The 15,684-nt window shown below is 43.1% G+C and overlaps 1 protein-coding gene across 3 annotated transcripts in view; it reads left to right on the top strand.

Moving 5' to 3' along the window:
- The window catches only part of AFAP1L2 (actin filament associated protein 1 like 2), a 72,182-nt gene that overhangs the window by 28,020 nt on the left and 28,478 nt on the right, over positions 1-15,684 (top strand). Inside the window, exon 2 of one of the 3 annotated variants that reach the window (XM_081912156.1) lies at positions 12,226-12,313. The exons of the other annotated variants lie outside the window; for them this stretch is intronic. The gene's annotated coding sequence lies outside the window, so the exon portion shown is untranslated. The remainder of the gene's footprint in view (positions 1-12,225; positions 12,314-15,684) is intronic. 3 annotated transcript variants of the gene reach the window in all.

Genomic DNA, 15,684 nt, shown 5'->3' with positions numbered 1-15,684 from the left:
ATTGTTATTTTTTCCCATTCAACAAAAAAACCAAAAACCCCAGCTGTTTGCAAAGATTTGCCAATTTTTAATTGGATGGTCAAAATGTACAGTAACAGCAGGTCACAACCCAGAAGCCAAGGAACTTCTACTGTTTCAGTCTGGGTGACTTTGAATACTGAGTCATTGGTGTATGCTGTTCTCAGAACAAATCCAAAGGGAATAGCCCTTAGTTTAGTAGATTGCAAGCCTGGGTGTAATGCCGTGTGTCTCTTTTTTGTTTGTATCAAATACAATGATGGGTGTGGTCTGTGTAGTTGGTGGCTGAAATGAAATAAACAATAAGTAGCTCTAGCTCGCTGGCTCACACATAGGGGTTGCTGGAAGTGATCTCCCATGGCTATATGGGAAGAGCTTTATACACCAAGCTTTGATGTATGTATCCTATCTGAGTGACCGTCTTTAACTTTCTCTAACTCAGTGGCTCAAGTGAAAGTGCATGATAAAGGGGGAAATGACTCTGTGGGATGAGAATGAGCGTGATCTGAAGTGATAACTTCCTGCGATTTTCCACAGCTGCTTAGCAGCTGTGCCTCAACAATGACCTTGTAGTAAAACAGGCAAAATCACGAGTGTGTTTGATCATCAGTTGAATCCCCTATGACAGAGATTGGGAACTTGTGGCCCTCCAGATGTTGTTGAACTTTGACTCCTATTAGCCATGCTGGCTGAGTCTGATGGGAGTCTGAGGACCACAAATCCCCCATCCCTGCTCTCAGAGGATGGACTTCCATAGTCTTACATTACTTGGTTCTGTTAGATAACACCTACACAGCATTTGGGACGCGGGTGGCACTGTGGGTTAAACCACAGAGCCTAGGACTTGCTGATCAGAAGGTTGGCAGTTCGAATCCCTGTGACGGGGTGAGCGCCTGTTGCTCGGTCCCTGCTCCTGCCAACCTAGCAGTTCGAAAGCACGTCAAAGTGCAAGTAGATAAATAGGTACCGCTCCTGCAGGAAGGTAAACGGCATTTCCATGCACTGCTCTGGTTCGCCAGAAGCGGCTTAGTCATGCTGGCCACATGACCCGGAAGCTATACGCTGGCTCCCTCGGCCAATAAAGCGAGATGAGCGCCGCAACCCCAGAGTTGGTCACGACTAGACCTAATGGTCAGGGGTCCCTTTACCTTTACCTTACACAGCATTTACTTCAAAACAGTGTTGAAGTGCTAGGGTGTTTATATTATTCTGTATCTATGTGGTGCTACTGGTCCATACTCTGACTTTTCCAATTAAGATTTATCCAAAATCTCGGTTGAATGAGATGGTGGCTCAGGAAGGAATTCCTACTTCCCTAGCATCTTCTTCATGTCCATAAATACATCTGCCTAACACACTGAAAGCCTCACCGGTTCTGAGAGATCTGCATTGGTTCCCAGTACGTTTCCGAGCACGATTCAAAGTGTTGGTGCTGACCTTTAAAGCCCTAAACGGCCTCGGTCCTGTATACCTGAAGGAGCGTCTCCACCCCCATCGTTCAGCCCGGACACTGAGATCCAGCGCCGAGGGCCTTCTGGCGGTTCCCTCATTGCGAGAAGTGAGGCTACAGGGAACCAGACAGAGGGCCTTCTCGGTAGTGGCGCCCGCCCTGTGGAACGCCCTCCCATCAGATGTCAAAGAGATAAAGAATTACCTGACATTCAGAAGACATCTTAAGGCAGCCCTGTTCAGGGAAGTTTTTAATATGTAATGCTGTACTGTTTTTAACACTGATTGGGAGCCGCCCAGAGTAGCTGGGGAAACTCAGCCAGATGGGCGGGGTATAAATAATAATTATTATTATTATTATTATTATTATTATTATTATTATTATTATTATTATTATTATTATTATCACATCTGCTGCCTTTTTGATGCCCTTCTTATGTAAATTATGATGAGTAGATTTGGGGTTTGCATTCCGGGCAAGCTGTCAAAGTTCATCTTGGTAAAGACTGTAGGAAGATGATGTACTTTCTGCATGTGTGGATGTTCACTGGTTTTTTCACTGGGATCTTCCTGCCCAGATGACCTGGCAGTGGAAGGTCTCATACAAATAATGCAAAAGTCAGCTGGCCAGATCAGATCCCCACATAAGTGCAACATCTGTTCCTCTTTAAGTGTTGCCACTGTCATCATTTCCATCCCTCTAGCACAGTGGGGTTGTGCCAAAGGCCCCAACACCTCAGATGTTTGAGCTGGAGTATGGGAGTTGGGTTTTTTTTTACTCAAGATGAAATTGATATACACTGTTGTAATGGGCAGCAGTTCAAAGTCTACATCGGCAGCTGCATTTAAAAGACTGGGGTGGAGAATTGTTTTGGACAGAGTCCTGTTTGTCCCCAAGGCAGTCGGTTTAGGAATCATGCACCTTGGAAGAAGATTTTCTTGCCTGTATAAATGACTAGTGCTGGTTCAGTCTCCCCATTTGTACTTTGCAATTGTCTTTGATAGGTGATGGGACTCTGCATAGGAAAACAATGTCCATCCAAGCAAATAAAACAAGGCTTCCCTCTGTAATAAGACTGCACTCCCTTGTACCCCACAGTTGATAACACAGCTTTAAGCTTCAATGGGGAAAAGAGGCTGAGTCAATTCAGAGAGAAGCTTTCTGACTTACACTGTTTACTCAAGAGGAAAGCTGGAAAATCCTTCAAAAGGGCACGTGGAGAAGTGGGAGTCCTCTGCATAAGAATGTCGGAAGCTAGAAGAACAGTAGATGCAGTGTTTTCAACTCCTATCCAACCAAAAGCATTTATAAAATGCTAAACAGTTCATAACACACACACACACACCAGATAAACCTGCAATTCAGAAACCTACACTAATTGGCTTGTTTTCCCATCATGGAGCTAATTCAAGACCAGGATCAAATAATAAAGTACCTCCCCCCCCCCAGAAGCCTATAAAAATGGTTCAGAAACCTATTTCCCCCCTTTTCTTCAGGATCAAAACTCCTGGGCGATTGAGTGGTGCGGGAGACTTCTAGTTGCTGAAGTCATTGTGTTTCATGTAATTAAAAGATTAGAATGCCATTTGTTTCATCTTTTTTATGTGTGAGAAGTGAGTGGAGAATTAGTTCCTAAGCCTGAGGAGGAACTGGGATACTAACTTTGGGGTCTTTTGTTTCCAGCTTTCCATTTCATGTGAGCAGCATCTTTATTCTCAACTTTCCTGCAAGGAGCACAGAGCAGCCTACCTGGATCCTCACTTCCTCCTCCATTTTATGCTCTCAGCAGGTACATGGGGGTACAGCTGTATCACTGGCTCTACCCATCGTTTGTGTGGTTAAGATAGACCTGAATGCATTTGCTTGCATTCAGTGTGGTGGGTCCAAGCCTATGTCCCTACCAAATGAGATTAGACAGGCACCCTCCTTTCTGAACTCCAGGTGCATGGCAACAGATGTCAGGCATTGTAAGGCAGGATTCGGTTTTAGGATAATTTTGTGTTGTTTTATTTTTCTGCGTGGTCCTGCTGCCAGGTCCCATCTTGGGTTCTCTGTGTGCAAAGGGCACTTTATTTGCATGCAGACCACAGAGAGAGGTTCTGGTTCATGGCAAATTGTCAGATAAGGCACCATATATTAAGAAATCCATTACCCTTTCTATGTTGCAGGAACAGACTCACTTGGGAAAGACCAAAAGGCATCTAGGCGTGAGTCAGATTTTAAGAGGTCAGCAGTTTTGATAAGAAAAGGGAGTTTGGGATGGCTCACAAATATACCACCAACCTCAAAAAAAAAAGCTTCTTTGCATTCTTTCATTCCTGTTCACTGTTTTTCTCAACAACTTCTTTAGCAGATCCCTGGTCTATCATCACATATGACTTTCATACATGCACTGTATAAATTGATAATCAGATTGAAAGGTTATTTGAAGGACTTTCCATTAGATCAGAGGTAGGGAACCTGAGTTCCTCCCAGATGTTGTCTGACTCCCAGCTCTCAACATCTGGAGGGCCACAGGTCCATCCCCCTCACCCAAACTGGAGACTCCCTCTCCTTTAGCTTGCCACGGCCCAGGTCTCATTTCCCATGGAGATACCTAGATTTCATATCCTCTTAAATAGAGTTTTCTGTTCCAAAGAAACAGCATTTCCCCTGACAGTTTTTTCAGTCTTATGCCACTGGAAAATGGGTGGTGAGTGGCATGAGTCTGAGTCTGCTTTTGGCCTTCTTTCTCATAGTATTTTTAGTGAAGGAATGGACTTCCTGACCCCGTTGTTTGCACTGCTGCGTGTGAGAGCTCGGCATTGTTAGGCCACGGTATGCAAAGGGAGTACAATCCCATGCATGTTCCAGCTGTGATTATCTGATCTATTCCTATTTTGGGAACGGCTGGGTGTTTCCACGTCCCCTGAGCTTTCTCTGTTTTGCCTTCTCGCCTTCGTCTAATGTGCTTGGATTATGGGAAGATCTTGGATGTGTGTCAGAACCTTATTGTTGTTGTTTTGGTTTTAAGTGCCTTTAACCTAAAATGAATGGGTTCCTGCCGTCCCTCCTGCAAATATTTTTGTGGTATATTTGTGTGGCTGCATTTCCCCCCTTCCCCCTTAGATCCACCACCTGCCTCGTCCTCCCAGTTAACGTCTGTTTTAGCTCAGGACAGCTCCTCTCAAGGGCGATCATGCGCTTTAGTTTTATGGGAGCAGTAATGGGATTTCAGTACCAGGCTTAAGTCTTCCAGGTTGTATAAAGGGTGACATAAAGGCAAGGGCATCCCTTTAGCAGACCACTGTTTAAACATCTGCATTACATTGACGGACAGCAATAGTACATAGCCTAGCATGTAACTGTCATTTCCACCACCAGAAGAACTTAGGTAAAATGTTTAATTTTGCATATGTTGCATACTGTGACCATATGAAGATGCAGTATACCACATGCAACTTGTCCATTATTTTAACTTCCAGTGACTCTAGAACAGGGATGGGAAACGAGTTGTACTCACGGCTCCCATCAGTTCCAGACAGCATGGCCAATGGTCAGGGATGATGGGATGCATTGTCCAACAACATCTAGAGTGCCACAGGTATTCAGCCCCTACTCTATGGTCTTTATTGCCCAACTGAGGCAGTATAACTAGAGATGATGGGGGTTGATTCTTGGACCTTCTGCATGCAGAGCATAGGCTTCACCATTGAGTAATGGCCTGTTGCAACAAACTGAGAAACATTCTTCTATACTGTGCATCTATGAGCTATGAACTAGGGATACTTTTTGAAAAATCACATGCAGACTGACTGGAAAGGAGAGGGCCAGTGAGAAAGGGCAATAAGCTTTTGTCACCACTGTGGGTAGATTCAGCCACCCGAGACCAGTGTGGCAATTTACTGGATTTGTTTTGATGTAATGGTAAACCATGATTTAGCTTTATCAGATTAAGCTCCAGTCTTCCCCAACCTAGGCTTGCACGGTCCCTCCACCCCCAAACCCTGCTTTTCCGGTGTGTTTGTGAGGAGATTAGAAGTTTTTGTTTCCAGTAAGATTAACCAAACCCTGAACTGTGGTTAATTTTCATTACGGTGAACGGAAATAGGCCCGCTTCGTAAGCTGTGGTGTGAAGCTGGCTTGTTTTCATTAACCATAGTTTAGATTAACCACAGGCTGTCTGGAATTCGAACAACATGGCAAATTGAAATGCATTAAAAATGGAAGCAAAACCATTCAAACTCTTTGTGGTCCCTGTTGAAGGGTGGTGGAGTAAAAGCCCAATGGAGACTAGGCTCATTCTTTGTGTGCCTGCTCCATTAGAATGGGCCTTTTCTGTGATGGCTCCCCATTTGTGGAATGCTTTCGCCAGGGAGGCTCACCGATTCCTCTGTTACATGTCTTTAGGCACCAGGCCTTTTAAACAAGAGTGGGGGTAATTGTTTTTGTTTCTTACTGTGTTATGTATTTGTATGTTTTTATATTGTAAACCACCCTCTGATGAAGGATAGTATAACAATTTGAATAATAATAATAATAATAATAATAATAATAATAACAACAAAACAACAACAACAACAACAACAATTCTCATAATGCTAAACTATGGTTTAGAGTTGCACCCGAACCAGCCCATTGTTTGTAGTCTGCTCCTAAGTGTAGCTTACTTTCCAGCCATGTGGTTAAGTCTAGCATTTAGTATCCCTTCACAATTACATGGAAAGTCACAGAAGCAGAAAGATACTGAGAGGTAGGGATGCTGAGCTCACTGTATGGAAGGAGGCTAGTAGGGACAGCCTCCACAATACAGTATGTGGGGCACATGCCAAGTGGATACAAGGTGGTTGCTGATTATCTGAATTGGCCCTTGAAATATACTCAGAGCCGAGAGTGGATTTCATGCTCTTTATTCAGCTCATAGTGGTGAGGAGGAATGGAAGTTCCCCCAGAATGTCTGCTTTATATACATTATTTACACAATGGGCCCCACGTGATTGGCTAATTCCGGGATTCTCCTGTAGGCCAATCAGGTTGCGTATTCACTTGCACCTGGAGCTGGATTGGGTGGCTCCTGTGGACCAATCAGACTGCTGCATTCTGGATCCTATTGTTCTAGGACCAATCAGGCTGCTGCATTCTGGATCCTATTGTTCTAGGACCAATCAGACTGCTGCATTTTGGATCCTATTCAACTCAGTACATAACAGCCCTAATGTACCTCAGCTAGCATCTGAGATTTCTGGGCCAAGCTTTCAAAATGCACAGAGTTCAAGTAGGCTCGAATCTTGCAGCCTTTCATTCTACATATAACTGATCTATTTTGTGATGGGTAGTACAATTCTATAAGGACGAGGAATCCCCCCCCCCCATAAAAGCTTTCTTCTTGCTATTTAGGATGGGTTATTGCTTCTGAGAGTTGAAACTGAAGCATCTTCTGAAGTCATGGTGCTCTCACTAGCTGCATGTCAGATGAAAATGAACCTGTGAAGTATCTCCCCAACTTAAAACTGTAGTGATTGGGAAAGATTAATTCCTGCCTCTACATGAAAATGGTGGGAACCCTAATAACTGGAGGTTGAATAAAGTCTGTGTTTAATATTCATTTTCTGCTCCTTCCCCTTTTGTTCAGGCTTTCCATCTTCCTCCTGTTTTCGTCGTAGATGTTACATAAATCTCTTTTGAATGCAGCTCAGACAATGGGGGCTTTCTGGAAACAAAATGTGTCAGCTCAGTAATCTTCTGTCTCAGTATTATCAAAGAAGAGTTACACAAATAAAAAGAAAGGTGGAAATATTTTTGTGCGCTCTTGATCACTTATGTCTTGGGGGTGCAGGGAGTTGAAAAGGATGAGGAAAAGTTCAGTTTTTAATCATGGAAGCTTTGGCACACATTTCATGCATGCCTGCATATGTAAAAGCAAAGAGGTCTTTTAATCTAGGTTGAGTTTGCCGTAATGGAATCAAATTAAGCTCATGACCTGGTTCAGTCATTCTAGACTTGATAAACCATGGGTTGTAAAGCTGGGAATAAACAACTGAGACTCCTTTTGATACAGAAAACCTTGTTATAATTAATTAAAGTTTGCTACAGAAATGTAATTGGGAGTGGGGTAGCGCAGAGGCAGAGCTACTATCTTATATGCTGACACAGTCCTCGCATCTCCACGTTGGGGATGGGAAAGACTGCCATCTTAAATCCCTGCTGCCACTCAGCATGGGTCAGAAGTGGGAAACCAGTGGCCTTCCAGATATTATTGGACTACAGCTTCCCTCAGCCCTGACCATGGAACATGCTAGCTGAGGCGGATGGGAGTTGGAGTTCAAGATAGCTTGATGGTCACAGGAAGCCCAGCCCTGGTATAGATGGCATTGAGTTAGAATAACCAATGCTCTACCTTGGTAAAAGGCCATTTTCTATGTATGTCAGAACAACATGACATGACAAGTTAGTCCTCCTTCTGAAGCTACTTTGTATTTCCTTGCATTCTTTTTGTTTGTTTTCAGGTTATTTAGGGGGATCTTCTACCCCACTTGTTCATGTTCTGACTACTATTTTTGTTGGCCCATTTTGTACATTCTGGAATGTGCTTGCAGTGTGTGTATGTGTGTGTAGGCTACACATCCTCTGTTCACATGTAATGAACCAATGCTCCTCCGATCTTCATAGTTCTAAGCTCCCCATGCAGTTGAAGCTGAGTTGTGTCTGCTTCCGTGTCTGCATGTTGGCTAAAAATGGAATGTGTGGTTTACCTTAGGTACAAACAGAAAATAAACAGCCATGACTACAAGTGTGCTCTTCTCGGGAACTATTTGCTGTATGTACCATGTTTTGGTTTTACGATGGTTGGACATCAGCTTATATTTAAATATACAGAGTGTTTTCAACTAACTTTTACTCAGAATAGACCCACTGAAACAGAGGAACTTGACTAAGTTAGGTCCATTAATTTAAATGGAACTTAGTTGTATACCACCCATAGTTCTTGTTGTACAAGCATATGCTCCACTGAGTGTCTTGAATTAATGGTGTCTTGAATTAATGTCCTCTTTGATGTGCCCAGCTACAAATAGACTACATATAGGCAAGGCCAGTGTTTCCCAACCGGGGGCCATATGGCCCTCTAGGGCCCCATGGATATTCTAGGGGAGCCCAGAATATTCCAAGGAGGCCCCAGGTGAAAAATGTGTAAATGGGGGGCCATAGCCTGAGGCTAGGGGGCCGCAGAGGAAAGTGAGAAGTGAAGGGGGGAAAGGAAAAAATATATATGAAAATCCTGATTGGCTGGTTACGCTCTTGGCCAATCACAAGCGGGTAAGGGGGTAGCCCACCAGGACCTAGCGCTCCTTTTTGCCACGTGCATTTTCTTAGCACAGTCCTGGTTTGTTTCGGGCAGGAGAGGGCGAAAGCTGAGACTCCTGCTTCTTCTTTCCTGGTGTCTTTTGTTCAGATCAAAATGTGTGTTTTGAGCAAGGTCTCAAGGCTCAATAATTTTTGCACTTCAGTTGTACTGTCAATTTGCTTTGAGATTTTCATGAGACAATAAAAAAAGAAAGAAATCCTGTCTGCCCTGCTCCTAAAATAGGATGGTGACGTTACCCAGCTTCCAAGTTTTAATTTAGATATTGGCTTTCAAGTCCTCTGAAGATTGAAGAAACAATATATTTTTGTTCCCCAATATGTAATGATTATTTAAGGGTGTTTCCTGTTTTGTAAGATAATAACTACATCCTGGGTTGAATTAAGCCTGAAACTGAAAGGAGTTGTTCCAGATCATTATTAAGAAACTAAGCAGAAGTAATCTCCAGTTACTTGTGTTTTTCCCCCTGCAGCTGAAATTTTTAAAGCAATGTGTGTGACCCTTTGGAAGTATCAGTTTTGTCTGTTTCCTGCAAAAGTAGAATCTGTTTGTACTGGTTCTAGATAGCAGTGACCCACCAAGAAACAGCCATGAGTTCATACCTAGAATGTGAACCTTCACTCGACTAAGATATTCAGAATGGGGTTTATTAAAACTGAATTGAGGTGTCTCCCTTTACAGAAAACCCGTGAGTCTGTTACATCCAAATGCCACTAGAGTGTAGGGATAGCTTCTCTGTATTGGGCACAAAAGTGAACATACAGTAAACCATTAGGTTTGTTTGGAGCGTCAAGTTACAGGCTAGGTGCTAACAATATTTTCATGGCTGTCTGTTTTGTCTTCCTTTGTCTTCCATTAGCACCATAGGACAGGTGTGGCTAACCTGTGTACCTCTAGATCAATAGGCCTCCACAGACCACTTGAAAATTGCTGAGAGCCTTGGCAGATTTTTCTGCCTATTTTTACATTCTGTGAACCACCTGAATGAAGGTCGTGGACCACTGCTGGTCTGCAGACTACAATTTGGAAATCTCTACTGTAGATGCTGTTGGACTACAACTCCCATCAATAATGTCTCAAATTCTGATGTTTGAATAGCTTATTATTGACAGGGTGGTTTTACTACATAGTAATTTATAGACTCTCAGCAGCTTTGATCATTTCAGGCTTCTTATTAAAGGACTGAATTCTTACATTGATTCACCTATCTGGATGGAAGATCTTAAGTCATGTGAGATGGGTCTTCCAGTCAAGCACCTCCAAATTTCTCTCTGTGACCTTTGGGTAAAGTTCAGACCAAGCTGTAGAACTGAACTCTGCTGACTTCTGCCAATTCTGAATTTGGAAAGTGAGAAGAGCTTCAGAAACTGTCTCTAGAGGCAGTCCTTAAATTACAGTGTACAATGTAAGCAATAATCAAACAGTGATGCTGAGAAAAGAGAAATCACTAAATTACAGTTGAGCTGCAATAATCTCTTGGAGGTTTGTTAGTGCAAAATAGAGATTAAAGAGTAAAACATAAGCATCAAATGTTTCAAGAAGACTTGAGTTAATGAGAGTTACTGACAGAGCACAAACACATTCATCAGCAGTTTTTAAGGGTTTTTTACCAATGATTTTTATGCTGAAACACTGCATAAAAACAATAACCTAGCTCTTAAATCCAGGGCAAGATTAGTGATACCTTCAGAGTGTTTTATCTAATGGCCTTTTAGAGGTTTAATGCAACTTCTCATTCTCTCTAGATAATAGGCTTCTGTTTATATAAAACAAAGTCTGGGCTAGGCTAAGTAACAAAATCTCTTCTATCCGATAAATGGCTGTTTTGCCAAGTCTGGGACTTCAGGGCAGTTAAAGGCCACCTTCAGTGTTACTTTTTAAAGATGCAGATGCAAGCATCTGTGTCTTAAAATACATACATGTACATTTGTCAGACTCTGGATACTTTCCCACAAAATATGTATCCTTGTTGAGAAGTGGGTTTGTGCTATATTTGCTACCTCCTGGGCTTGAGCCAGACTTAGTCATGCTTAGAGTAGACTGGACATGGGGAACCTGTGGCCTTCCAGATATTGTGAGACATTAACTTCCATCCTCCATGACCACTGATTATGCTGCCTGGACATTATAGGAGTTTTGAGCCCCAGAACATCCCCAGCCCTGGAGGGGTGCGTTGAAATCAGTAGGACTTAAGTTCGTGATGGATAATGTGTGCCGTTTATTTCAGTGTGTTTTCTCTAAGCATGGCTAGATCTGGATCCAACCCGAGATGTTTTCTCACCTCTTGCTATGTGAGCACAGTCACATTTTTGTCTCAATGTCAGAAGCAGCCCTTAATAAAGCACAAGGACATGGTTGCTGGTTTAAGTCTTTGAAGAACATTAACAAATAACAGACTGTTTTATGCACTCAGTCACATCCTACTGCCCATGCACTGCATGGTGTATGTGGGAGAGTTATGGGTTTGAAAGCTCAACTATTCACATAGACAAGTATAGAGATTGCATAGGGAAGTGCATAGGGAAGTGCCATGGAGAAGGCCCAGGTTTAGTCCCCAGCATCTTCAGGTGGAACTGGGAGAGAAGCCTGTCTGAAATGCTGGAGAGCTGCTATCTGACAGTCTAGACATTACTGAGCTAGTAAAAACTTGCTGTGTTCTATGTACACTCATTGCATGTAACATACGCACACCCCTGTGGTCATAAGGCAAACATAATCCACCCCAAATCCATAATTACGTAAATTCAAACTATTCAGACATTTTTAATTTGTGTGCTACTAGGTCAGATTTGATGGTGGGAAAATTATATGTTTCTGAATTATTAATTGGTAAGCTGGCTTTTAAAATAGCTGGTCATTTGCCAGTGAATACACTGATAAAGAAAACTGCACTGCAGTGAAACAAATGCAATTCTTTTCCCCAATTCTTTTCTTTAAAATCTACAAGGATTTTAATTACAAGTGTTTACAGTGATGGAGAATATGATGGTGTTTGATTCAACAAGAAAGGCAGGCTTACAGAGTGAGTTATACTGTGAGGAAATAAATTTAGTTAGGGGCAGTTACCATCACTTGTAAAATATTTGTTTTCCTTGACCAGGTAACCATTTTTTCTTTAATGTCCATAATTGCCATTTGTGTGGCAAAGAACTGATTAGTTACAACCCTGGCTAGAATGCCATCAAGCTGCTTGTTGTTGGTTTAACATAGAATTTCAAGTCATAGCTACATTGTAGAACAAAGGGAAAGAATATGCGATCACAAAAGTTCCCTTATTTTCCTGGATAGAATATGAAATAAAATTTTTGCTGGCAAGTTCTTTCTCCTTCTGCAAGGAGATATTCATACCTGTTTGATGCATCTACTTCCCCCTTTTCCTATCTGTCACCTGGTTTCTGTGCCTGTAATATGCGAGAAGGCATGTCAAGCCTGTGGCTCCTAGAAGCTGTCTTCATGCAACAGTGGCCACACCCTGGAAAGCAGCTTTGATTGGCTGGATAAACCAGGTGAGGATGGGTCTCAAACCCTTGGTGAGTTAAGAAGGTTATTGCGGATTGAGCAGATATGATCAATAGTGGTTCCAGCAGTCAAGAACGCAGTTTATGCACATGCTGTGGAGCAGCCGTTCTTAAGCTGTAGGTCCCCAGATGTTGTGTTGGACTACAACTCCCATAATCTCTGAGCTCTGGCCTTGCTAGCTAGGGGTGATGGGAGTTGTAGTTCAACATCTGGGGACCCACAGGTTGAGAAAGGCTGCTGTGGAGGGAAGTGGGGGGCAGATGGGGCTCATCAACCTGGGACTCTAGGAGAAGGAAAACTCTGATGCTAAACCTCCACTGCCTTACAGGATATATTTGGGAGAAGAAAAGGCTTAGGAAGTAAACCCTACACAAATAGAGGGGATTTGGACGGCACCTTGTATGCCTCCTTTCAGCAACTCCTGCAGCCAAGCTGGTGCCAAACGTATTTCTCTGCTTTCCTTTGGACCACATCAGCGAGGCCGAGAAGGAGGTCCTGCTGTCTGAGCAGCCCATACACACTGCCCAGGCTTGTGCCCCAGAAAGGTCACTTCATTGCTGCTAATGCAGCAGTTTGACTTCACCCCCAGAGGCACACTCCATTCTCTCTTGAGACAGGTGGATGCCAACAACATGTGAAGTCTTTAGCCCACACACTGCAGTAGTTAGTGTACAGAAAGCTGAAGTTCACCACTCCCCGCTGCTCCACAAGTATCTGCACTGATGGCAAGACACTAACCCTACTTTTAATGATGTCATAGAAGGACCATATATCTCTCCATATGACAATCTGGCCAAAGGCAGAATGTTTGGTACCCAATGCATGTACATTCTCAACCTTGGTGAAGCAAATGGGACCACCATCAAGTTGATGTTGTCTTCTCCATGTAGAGTTTTTTGGAGCTGGTAAACGTGCCACAATATGCTGGGTTGATTTTGCAGGAGGAAAAAGTTGTCAGAAGCTGAGACAGCACTTGGACAGCCAAAGGCTTTGAGTCAACTTTCGGATGTCAAGCTTTCTAGCAAAAAAAGAGGAAGCGTTGTTAAGAAGGGGAAGTGTGCTTCCAGTCAAAAATTCAAACCTCAGGCTAAGGATGTTAATCTGGGGAACCCTCCCTGTGTTGTGATCTGAATCCAGAGCAAAACTACAAGTAAAGGCTCAGAATGGAAAACTGGGAGTCACTTATTTATGAAGGATCTCACTATATTAATTTTGAGCATTGCAATAAGGCACTTGGAAGAATGTGATTGTTCATAGTGTGGGAGCAGGGGACAGGAGTGCCGTTCCTTCATTGAGCCTTCTGGGCATTTTTCAAGCACTTTCTCTCTTTTCTCTTTTCCGCTTCTTGAGTCCTCCCACCACCCTGTGAAGGAGGAGGGGAGCCAGTCTGTCATTTGTTCAGCAAACTGGAAAGCCTTGTCTGCCTTTTCTGCTGTCTCTTACTTAAAGTTCAGAGTTCCTGGTTTAGAGATGACAGTTCATCAATAAGATGATTGTCCAGACTTCCAGAATGGCCCATATTGTGCTGGTTGGGTTCAGCAGTTGGGCACTCTGCCCACAAGCAACAAGGCCCATTGTCTCCCTCGCCATGTTTCATGTTGTATAGGAAGACAAGGCCAAACTGTTCAAATAGGAGTTTCCAAAACCAGACATTAAATCTTTCTGAGGTATGATTAGAGTTGCTGGAATTGCTTTCACCGTCGTTATTGCACAATAAATGCATATTAGATGTTCATTTGTTGCTTTGTGATGTGTTGCACTTCTCCCAAGTTTGCCCCCTTTGTTGCAAGATTCTCACATTTTCCTCAAAGCACCTAAACTGCAAAATTCTGTACCTTGGACAAATGCTATGCTTTCCACAGATTCTTGGCTGTTGAAACTGACAAGGCTAATAATTTTTTTTGATGGATGCTTTGAGATTGGAAAGTCCCTTGTGGAGGGGGAGGAAGGAATTCTGTGTGCTCTCCTGCAGATGTCCTGTGAACAATAGATACTGTCTTCCTCATCCATTCTAGTTGGCTTGGCTTGGGTAGTTCGCAGCGGGCAAGCAAGAGGCATTATCACACTGCAAGGACATATTGCAGCTAGGCAAAAGCACCCAAGGAGTGTTGATGAGGGGTGTGGGCTGGGGAGAGTCCTGAGGACCAAATGGAAACCCATGGAAGCATTTGGTCTGGGGGTCCACATCCATGTACTAGAGCCTAGTGGGCAACCATAAACGGTTGGGAGAACTTGGTTAAGCTGGGGTGTTTTGGACTGGGCCAGGTTATTGAGGGTATTTCAGTTGTCATCTTGGTTGAAATCTTACTACTTTTCAATAACTCACCTAAACCTTGCTTTCATGTTCTCCTGTTCATGTGTTCAATCAGTGCATGGAAAGGACTGGGATTTTGTCCACTGGCCCCACCCCTCAGCCTTGATGTGCCTGTCAGGGTTTTCCTGTTGTTATTCTGTCTCTCAGAGCTACAATAAACCTACCATTAAAATTATGGACTGGTCATTCCTTCGTCAGAGGGCAAATGGGCAAATTTAGCAGGGGATCAAATACTTTCCCCCCTCACTGTATAATTTGCAGTGCAAGATCTCACAACCATAGTAGACAAATATACTTGGGGAAAAGCCTATATGTTTTTTCTCTGTGATAAAAATTGTAACTGGTGACTAAAAGTGCACATCCGTTTAAGACCGCATCCGCAGAGGTAGAGTAGAGTTCATTTGCCACATGGTTTTTTTTAAAAGATAATTTTGTGCTAAAAATGTCAATTGGTGACTAATAGTGTGCATTTTTTTAAAAGACCACAGGAACAGAATAATATTCATTTTCCAGATCATTCTTATTTAATAGCCACATGGCCAGAAATTAGAAACAAAATGGGAAATGGCTGTTTCCACCTAATTGCCTTCTATAGCGACCTACTGTATTTCACAAATTAAAAAGATTAAACAAGTTCAAGATCAGTGCTCCTTCCCCACCCCACCCCACCCCAAAAATTCAACACATCTTGTGAAATACGCCTCTGATTTTGCTTAAGTTGAATTCACTGGTGACTGCTGCAGACCAAGGAGCATAACGATCCCTCTCCTTCTGCTGTGGATAATTCACCATTGTCTTTATTCTTCTCTGGGGTCTCAGGCGAGTGGGTAGCACCAGAGGGCCTGCTTTTCTGTATCAGTGCATGTTTTGTTCCCTTTGGAAGATCCGTTGTCCTCCTAAAAGTCATCCAGCTGCTTCGGCAGCCCCTACCAACACATCTGTTTCTTTTCACAGTTGGAGAGAATAGCTTTCTCCTTCTGTCATCACAAATCTACTTTCCCTTTCCCTACAGCAGCAGCCGACCCCTGTAAGCCTTGGAATGGG

This window comes from Podarcis melisellensis (assembly GCF_964234715.1).
Source record: "Podarcis melisellensis genome assembly, chromosome: 5".
Taxonomy (NCBI): Eukaryota; Metazoa; Chordata; class Lepidosauria; order Squamata; family Lacertidae; genus Podarcis; species Podarcis melisellensis.
This window is presented reverse-complemented; position numbering and strand designations above follow the sequence as displayed.